The 10029-nt window shown below is 40.3% G+C and overlaps 1 pseudogene; it reads left to right on the top strand.

Annotated features, from left to right (window-relative positions):
- The first annotated feature begins 6909 nt into the window (after positions 1–6909).
- LOC133060415 (GTP-binding nuclear protein Ran-like) lies at positions 6910–7536 on the top strand (annotated as a pseudogene).
- Positions 7537–10029: the final 2493 nt, after the last annotated feature.

Consider the following 10029-nt stretch of genomic DNA (forward strand, 5'->3'; position numbering starts at 1 on the left):
GCCAAAGGCTTATCACAGATAACAGATCTAAGTAAATTCCTCCCTTTCAAGGTCTCCAAAATTCCTTGAGATGCTGTACTTGTTATTGGGATAACCGTCCTAACTTATCTGATAAAGTTCCTGGCAACTAAGAGCTTCCAGTCTCTGGAGGGTTCAGATAGAGAGAAAAGATAAATGCTTCAATTTGTTTATAAAATATAATTTTACCAAATTACTGTCATAATTAGTTTGAGGAGGTTTGTTTTTTCCTTACACCTGGAAAACACAGATTCAAATCAGTAATTTTTCATATAGAAACCATAAAAGTTATAAACATATTCACCAGTTCATTCAGACCTTTTGTTAACCTTTGTGAAGTCATCAGGTTTTCCATTAGAATCCTTACCCAGTTCAGAAACTGGTATTTATCCAAAAGTCCTTTTTATAAATCTTCTTGAAGAGGAAGCATTTTTGCAAAACTTGGTTAGTGCTATGACAATATTTTGAGATAGTAATTAGAATTATACCTGATAACATTTTACCCAAACATACCAGAAATTAGGAACTCCATACAGTTTCTAGGATATCTATATTAGTAACATTTACCATATAATATAACCTGAGACTTATTACTCACTTGACAATATGTCCCATGTAATTCTGTATATAAAATGAACCTAATTAGTGTAATATCTCTCTTTGGGATGTTTCAGGGGCCCTCTGAAGCATCCCAAAATTAGCTAGAAATCTTCTTCATTAGAATGATTTAGGAAATTTTGTCAACAAATATCAAAGTAAGTGGTTAAAAACACTCAGTCAGATAGGTTTATAGGCCATTGTGAAACAATAGCTATTCATTTCACCAAAGTAACAATAAAGATTTCAGAGATAAAGAAACTTAAATCGATTAACAAAGGCAGTTCAGTATCTGAAGAAAAGGTGTCCTCTTAACAGGGAGAAAAGCTAAATTCAAGCTTTTGCACCAGCTTACTTTACGTAAAAGGTAAACTTAATTAACTTTATTTTAAACTTAGACCTAACCATGTACAAAACTCTTTCCTCATGGTTCACTTTTCACAAACCTTGTCACTTTCTGTACCCATTACTGTGTACTCCCATTCTAAAAAGCCACCTATAAGTCAGGCTTACTTCTTTTTCCCTTCATAAAATGCAATTCCATTTCCCATATCTTCTTTACTGAAAACACACTTCCTATTTCCCTTAAGCAACCAAGAACTGACTTTCATATTAGCATTTTATAAATTGGTGAGCATAAATACCAGTGATAATTTCTGAAACCTTAATTTTCTTAGAACATTTTAGGATGGCACCAAACATCATTTATTTTTAATCCTAAAACTCTTTAGTTTCTCTGTAAGAGGAAATCAGTGTTTAGTAGTAAATGTTTCAAAATCTTATTTTATTTGGAAATGACATAGCTATTCAATTGACTTCCAACACTTAGTTTAGCACAACGCTTAGAAGTTCAAGTTACTCCAATCTGGAGAGACTATTTTATACACATATTCCTAAAGAGCATAATTACATTTAATAGAGTCTATCTAAAGGCTCATATCTCACTTACATTGCTTTAGAAATTTCTTCACTTGAGGTAATTTCCTTGCTGACAAACTTGTAACAGATATAATAATATTTAACACATTAAACCTAGGTACAATGAAAATATTCTGCTTAATGTTAATTACTCTTAGACATGTCTACATTATTTAGATCAACAAACAAACATTAATATCAGGTATTTAATACTGAACATTTTCCGGTTCACTTGAACCTGAAATTCATTTAGGTTACTTTCTCTTGTATTTAGAATTATTTGATTTGTAAGTGTTTACTTTTTTTTTTAAGGCCAATTAGATTAGAGCTCATTTACAAACTGATCTCAGCAATCAACAATATTATCAAAAAAAAACAAAAAAAAACAAAGACACACACTGAGACATACATGTATTCAAATAGACACAAGGGATCCCATAGCTTTGTTTTTCAAACTTAGTTATGAATAAAAAGTAGTTGGAATAAGATTTTAAAAGGCTTTGTTCCCCTTCTTTTCCTTTTGGTTTTAAGAATTAGAGATAGTCTAGATGAGTGATCCAGAGAGCTCTGGTCTAAAGGTATAGAAGTTATTTCCTCAGGGCAAGAATTCTTTTTTTTTTTTTTTTTTAGGGCAAGAATTCTTAAAGAGATATTTTTTTATTCAAGCTTCCTCTGGAATCTAAAGAATATTGTGACCACTTTGTAAAAAATTGTATTTTTTTGTGACCATAGTTTTAAAGCCAAAATTTAGACCAGATAGTGCTCAACTTGGCTGATAACAAGGGCAGATTGGTCCCAGCAGGGATTTTCCCTCTGGGGAAGTAGCAGTCTTAGTTTGATCAGTCCCCCACTATTGATTATAGGAGGAAGTCCTGGACGTAAGGGAACTTCGGTCCATTTTCCTATCCTATGTCAATAAAGATCTAACATTTTTAGACCATTTTTCTTGTCATTGGATCACAGCTATAGATTGAGCCATCAAAATTTTTTTCTTTTTCCCCAAAGGGTTCCCAGGTGGAGTGTGGAACCTTACAGTGAGCAATTCCCATATTAGCTTGAGCAGTTTGTTCCAGATGTCTGTCCACTCAAACCAAACCAACAAAACCAAACCAAACCAGAACTTCACCAGCCAGGAGTCACACTCCAAATGAAACAAAAGGCAAAGAGATGCCCAGAAATCAAAAGCCAAGTGGCAAGATTGCCCCCAAAATATGGTGAAATAATGCCCAGAAATCAAAAGTCAAATGGCATAAATGCCAAATGTGACTTCCCAGTTCGACTAGACCTGCGACCTGGCAAAGTCAGTGCTAACAGCCTTTTTTTTTTTTTAAGTTTTGATATAGTTTCAAGAAATTTCTTGTTGATTTTCTGCAAAGAATTTACTCTATCATTTCCTGTTTTAGAAGCTTCTAGATACCAGTCAAAGCACAGCCGGCCTTTTCTAATTGTGTGTGCAAAAATATCAATTTTAGAATATCAAAAGAACCCCAATTTGGCCATTTTAGGTTGATATCTCTTTTAGTATAATTTCTCCAATTAACTAGGTACTTGCGAGTTATGAGCTCCGTACATATTGTACACGAATCTGGCTAGGGTGTTAGTCAGAGGCTAGCTTTCTGACAGCCCTTTGTTTCTGTTTTTGAGAGATTCTGTTTCCCATTTTAAGCTGAATTTGTCAGGTATAAAAAACACTCATGAACTTATGTAGTGGGCCCATGTGATGCTTGTGAGCTTAACTCCTCCTGGAGCCTCCCCAGAGTCATTTCAGCTCTTCTTACGTGTCTCAGATTCTGCCTCCAGCAATCTGAGACCACCGTGGCTGCTCAGGTTGCTGAATGGCCAGTTCTTATGGCCATAATACGTTCCCTATGGGACCACTGTATGGTATGAGGACTAGGCCTCCACCACTCCCATAAATTTCTCAGACATCTGAGAAAACCAAAACTGGCCAGGAGGAGTCTTGTCCCTTTCCTTCAGAGCAAAGCTCTCGAATATTTTCCTCACTTTTATCCTGACAAATTCTATAATGGCAGTCAAATTGAGGAAAATTGTCAGATAAGCCTCTTACTTAACCACTTAGCCAATCCCATTGAGTCTCCTACAATGGAGCGACCTTGGCATCTTTCAGCCGAGCCCCAGGTATTTCTTGATTTTTTTCCAATCAAGCCCCCCTCCCCAGTACCTTTCCACTGGGTGGGCAATTCCCCTGCCATCTGTCAGCCAGCCTCCTATTCAGCATCTTTTGACTGTGAATTTCTTGGTATCTTTCAACCAAGCCCCACTCATTGTCTAAACCATGAGTGGGTGTGCCCCAGATGTTTCACCTGGGCACCACCCCCCACCCCCACCAGTATCTTTTCTATCGGGAGGAGGCAGGTAACCTGCTCCACCACCAAATAAAACTCAGAATCTCAACCAATATGGGAAATTCGAGAACCAGGAGAGTCTTACCCAAATTCGTGTGCACTCTCCGAGGAGGCAAATGGATGCAAGTGGCCGCTGCTGGTACCAAAGCTCCAGTTCCTCACAGAGTCCAGTGGAAGGAAGGAAGTCCACTCTGGGTCCCTTCATGGTTGCCATAACTGTCGACTAAAAAAAGATGTACAACTTGAGAGTTGTGAGTTAAGTTTTATTTGGGGCAAGATGAGGACCACAGCTCAGGAGGCAGCATATCTGATAGCTGTGAGAGACTGCTCCAAAGTGGCAGTGGGGGAAAGTAAATATATAAGGTTATGGTGAAGGGGAAGTTCAATGCCATCAAGCACTCATTTTACAGAAGGTTTCTGTTAGTCATGAGGATCTGATGTCACCATGAAGGGATTTAGTGCTTTTCTAGATATGAGGAGATGCAAAGATTAAGATAATAAAATCTGTTCTTAAAAACATCCAACTATCTAAAGACCTGTCCCACCAGATTCCCTGGAGCACAGAGTGCCTCACTGCACCCTGAACTCCCTCAGGGGTTGTTGAAGGTCAACAGCTATTGCAGCAAGGGGTACAATCTCTGTAGAGGCAGATGGCAAATGCCTTTGTTGTTCAGCCATTGGCAATGCTCTTGGTAAATGCCAGTTGGTAGTTGACACCTGCCTCCTGAGAAACCTATATGTAGCCAAGAAGCAACAGTTAGAACCTGACTTGGAACTACAGACTAGTTCAAAATAGGGAAAGAAGTACATCAAAGCTATATACTGTCCCCCTGCTTATTTAACTTAAATGCAGAGTACATCATGTGAAATGCTGGGCTGGATGAAGCACAAGCTGGAATCAAGATTCAAGTGAGAAATATTAATAACCTCAGATACGCAGATGACACCACCCTAATTGCAGAAAGTGAAGAGGAACTAAAGAGCCTCTTAATGAAAGTGAAAGAGGAGAGTGTAAAAGCTGGCTTAAAATTCAACATTCAAAAAATGAAGGTCATGATATCCTGTTCCATCCTTTCATGGCAAATAGAAAACATGGAAATGGTGACAGACTTTATTTCTTGGGCTCCAAAATCACTGCAGATGGTGACTACAGCCACGAAATTAAAAGATAACGCTTGCTCCTTGGAAGAAAAGCTATGGTGAACTTAGACAGTGAACTAGAAAGCAGAGATATCATTTTGCCAACAATGGTCCATGTAGTCAAAGCTATGATTTTCCAGTAGTCATGTATGGATGTGAGAGTTGGACCATAAAGAAGACTGAGCGCTGAAGAATTGATGCTTTTGAACTGTGGTACTGGAGAAGACTCAGAGAGTCCCTTGGTCAGCAAGGAGATCCAACCAGTTAATCCTAAAGGAAATCAGTCCTGAATATTCATTGAAATGACTGATGCTGAAGCTGGAGCTCCAATACTTTGGTCACGTGATTCAAAGAGCCGACTCACTGGAAAAGACCCTGATGCTGGGAAAGATCATAGGCAGGAGGAGAAGCGGGTGACAGAGGATGAGATGGTTGGATGGCAACATTAACTGCATGGACATGAGTGAAGGAGACAGTGAAGGACAGGGAGGCCTGGCATGCTGCAGTCCATGGGACTGCAGAGGGTTGGACACAACTGAGAGACTGAACAACAGCAACATAGGCATGAAGGCAAAATGAAAAAGGGAGTAGAGAATATGGGGACGTGAAAACACACATAAACAATGAAAAGTGAAGGAGATAACAAAAAGGAAGCCAACTCACAGATACAGAGGGTTACCAGCGGGAGAAGCAAGGGAGGGACAATATAGGGGGAGAGCATTAAGAAATACAAGCTATAAGGTATAAAACAAGCTGCAAGCAGGATTTCCCTTGTGGTCCAGTGGCTAAGACTCTGTGTTCCCAACTCAGAGGTCCTGGGTTCAATCTTTGGTCAGGGAACTAGAGCCCACGTGCCACCAACTAACATTTTGCCTGTTACAACTGAAGATCCTGTGTGCTACACAACTAAGACTCACTCAGTGCAGCCAAATAAATAAATATGTCATCAATCATACAGATTAAATATTATCTGTCAGTCATACAGGGTGAAGTAAGTCAGAAAGAGAAAGACAAATATCGTATATTAATGCATATATATGGGAATCTGGAAAAATGGTATTGATGAAACTATTTGCAGAGAAAGAAAAGATATCAGATATAGAGAACAGACTTGTGGACCCATGGGGGAAGGAGAGGGTGGGGCAAATCGAGAGTCGCATTGACAAGTGTCCACTCTCGCATGTGAAGTAGACAGCTAGCCGGAAGCATGGGGAGCTAGCTCAGTGCTCTGAGATGCCCTAGAAGGGTGGGATGGGGGAGGTGGAAGGGAGCCTCAAGAATGAGGGAATACATGAATACGTATAGCTGATCCACATTGTTGTACAGCAGAAACTAACACAGCCTTGTAAAGCAATTATCCTCCAATAAAACATTAAATTTAATTTTTTTAAAAGCTACAAAGATATATTGCACAACTTGGGGAAGATAGTCAATATTTTGTGATAATTATAAATGAAGTGTGGGGTTTCCCAGATGGCTCAGGGGTAAAGAATCCGCCTGCCAATGCAGGAGATGCAAGAGATGTGGGTTGAGAGCATCCCTTGAATAAGGAAATGATAACACGCTCCAGTACTCTTGCCTGGGAAATTTCACAGACAGAGGAGCCTGGAGGGCTATAGCCTGTGGAGTCGCAAAGAGTTGGATGACTAGCAACTAAACCACCACCACCATAGATGGAGTATAACCTTTAAAACGGTGAATCACTGTACACCTGTACACCTGTAACTTACATAAGATTATACAGCAACTATACATCAATTAAAATATAATGAAACTTTTCAGTTTTAAAAAGTGAATGAGGTCTCAGTCGGACGGGTGTGGAGATGCTTCTGGAAGTAACATCATGATGGCTGCCCAAGGATAACCCCAAGTTTAGTTCAAACTTGTATTGGTTGATGATGGTGGTACTGGAAAAACTACATTTGTGAAACATCAGCTGACTGGCAAATCTGAGAAGAAGAATATAGCTACCTTGGGTGTTGAGGTCCATCCTCTTTTTTCCATACCAACAGAGGACCGATTAAGTTCAATGTATGGGATCCAGCTGGTCGGGAGAAATTTGGTGGACCAAGAGATGACTATTATATAAACTCAGTGTACCATTATAATGTTTGATGTAACATCGAGAGTACTTACAAGAATGTGCCTAACAGGCGTAGAGATCTGGTACGAGTGTGTGAGAACATCCCGATCGTGTTGTGTGGCAACAAAGTGGATATTAAAGACAGAAAGATTAAGGCAAAGTCCATTGTCTTCCACCAAAAGAAAAATCTTCAGTACTATGACATTTCTGCCAAAAGTAACTACAGCTTTGAAAAGCCCTTCCTCTGGCTTGCTAGAAAACTGATTGGAGATCCTAACTTGGAGTCTGTCACCATGCCTGCCTGCTCTTTTCCTGCCAGAGGTGGTCATGGACCCAGCCTTGGCAGCACAGTACAAGGATGATTCAGAGATTGCTCAGACAAATGCTCTCCTGGGTGAAGATCATGACCTGTGAGAAAGTGAAGCTGGGGCCCAGTGTCAGAAGTCTAGTTTTATAGGCAACTGTCCTGTGATGTCAGTGGTGCGGTGTGTTTGCCACTTTATTATATAGCTAAGCAGAACATGTGCTTAATCTTTGGACGCTGAAGGAGATGGATGGGCTTTGGAGTGAATGTGGCAGTTGAAAAAAAGTACCTTCATTTTTTGGACCTGCATATTTAGGTGTTTTGGAACACAGCTGTTTCCTCCTTGAGTTTCAAATATGAGACTGCTATAGTCATATGACAATATTGAGAGGTGGAATCTTGCTTGTTACTGTCATTCCCATTCCTTTTTGTTTAGAATCAGAGTAAAGTTGTATTTCAAATATTTAAAAAAAAAAAAAAAGGTGAAGGAGAAGGAAATTTATCCATTATGAGGGAAAATGCCATGATAATTATTACCACCCTGAGAGACCATATAGACTAAACAGATCCACATTGAGTGCTTGCCTATGGTAACATCACTGCACTTTATATCTTAAACGTGACTTCAAGGACAATTCCAAGTTTTGTATTTTCTAAGCTTATTCTGCTAGAACTATCTTTGTCCTCTCTTCTTTGGACCTAAACTGACTTTGGTTGTTCTTGTTGTTCAGCTGCTAAGTCTGAACTTTGTGATCCCATAGACTACAGCACACCAGGCTTCTTTGTTCTTCACTATTTCCCAGACTTTGCTCAAACTCATGTCCATTGAGTTGGTGATGCCATTCAACCATCTCATCCTCTGTTACCCCTTCTCCTCCTGCCCTCAATCTTTCCTAGCATCAGGATCTTTCCCAGTGAGTCAGCACTTTGTATCAGGTGGCCAAAGTATTGGAGCTTCAGCTTCCACATCAGTCCTTCCAAAGAACAGTCAGGGTTGATTTTCTTTAGGATGGACTTGTTTGATCTCCTTGCTGTCCAAGGGACTCTCTGAGTCTTCTCTGGCACCACAGTTCAAAAGCATCAATTCTTCAGCACTCAGCTTCTTTGTGGTCTAATTCTCATATTGATACATGACTACTGGAAAACTCATAGCTTTGACTGTACAGACCTTTGTCAGCAAAGTGATGTTTCTGGTTTTTAATATGCTGTCTAGGTTTGCCATAACTTTTCTTCCAAGGAGCAAGTGTCTTTTAATTTCATGGTTACAGTCACCATCTGCAGTGATTTTGGAGCCCAAGAAAATAAAATCTGCCACTGTTTCCATTTTCCCCCCACCTATTTGCCATGAAGTGATGGGACCAGATGCCATGACTTTTCCCTCTTATAATTAACTTACTTTTATACTGTTATTATTAGCGATGGTGGAGAATAACATGTCATTGCCCTTCCTACAAATATCTTCTTGTATGTTTACCATTCTTAAACCAATTCCAGTCCTGCTGTGAACCAAGCTGAAGGATCAAATGATCTTCTCCCATCAATCCTACGTACTCAGCCCTTAACAAGCTTTTCTGAAAGAAGAGGTGTCACCTTCACCATGTTTTCAGAAGGGGTAGAGGTCCATCTGTTCCCCGTTCAGGATGCAAGTGATTTTTTAAAAAGGAAGAATCATACTGAACTGATGGAATTTGATCCCTAGCCTTCCTTTACAATATACGCATGTGGGACTTCCCTGGTGGCCTAGTGGTAAAGAATCCTCCTGCCCATGCAGGCAACATGGGTTCAATCCCCGGTCCAGGAAGATCCCACATGGCTTGGGGCAACTGAACCCATCCTCCATAACTACTGAGCTTATGCAGCCTAGAGCCCCTGCTCCATAAGAAAAGCCACTGCAATAAAAAGCCCTCGCACGGCAACTAGAGAGTAGACCTTGCTCCCTGCAAATAGAGAAAAGTCCATGCAGAAGTGAAGACCCAGCACAGCCAAAAATAAATAAATAAAATTGTAAAAATACATGCATGTATATTAATATTCATGTGAATATCCTCTCACATGAATGCAATGGCAGAACTTCCCTAAGGCACATTAAGGCACCTTGGCCTGAGAGTATCGCAGCATTCTAGACTGGTGGAGAAAGGACAGAAGCCAAAATAAGAAGGAGCCAGGCCAGGGCAGTGGGCAGCACCAGCTCTAAGACCAACCAGACCAACCAATCATGTGTTATAATGGTAGTATCATGCAGTATTTACGTGTACTAGGCTTCAGGTCAAGCGCTTCACATGCGTGGCCTCATGAAATCCTTTTATCCACCCTTGCTCTAGGGTTATTTTTCTCATCTATGGGTAAAGAAACTAAGGCTCAGAGGGTGAAGAAATTTATTCAAGATTTTACTTCATAGGAAGTGTCAGAGCCAGAACTCAGAACAGGAAATCTGGCTCCAAGACCCGGACTAGAAATGGCTGGGTGATACCAGGGTGATCCCCTGCACTGGAGGCTGAAACGGAGTGCCCAGTCTGGTGGGCAGCTGCCTGAGGATTCTGGAGGAGGGTGGTGAATGGCCAGCACCCCAAGAGAACAATTTCTGGACCAGGCAGGCTAAGGGA

This window comes from Dama dama, chromosome 8 (genome assembly GCF_033118175.1).
Source record: "Dama dama isolate Ldn47 chromosome 8, ASM3311817v1, whole genome shotgun sequence".
NCBI lineage: Eukaryota > Metazoa > Chordata > Mammalia > Artiodactyla > Cervidae > Dama > Dama dama.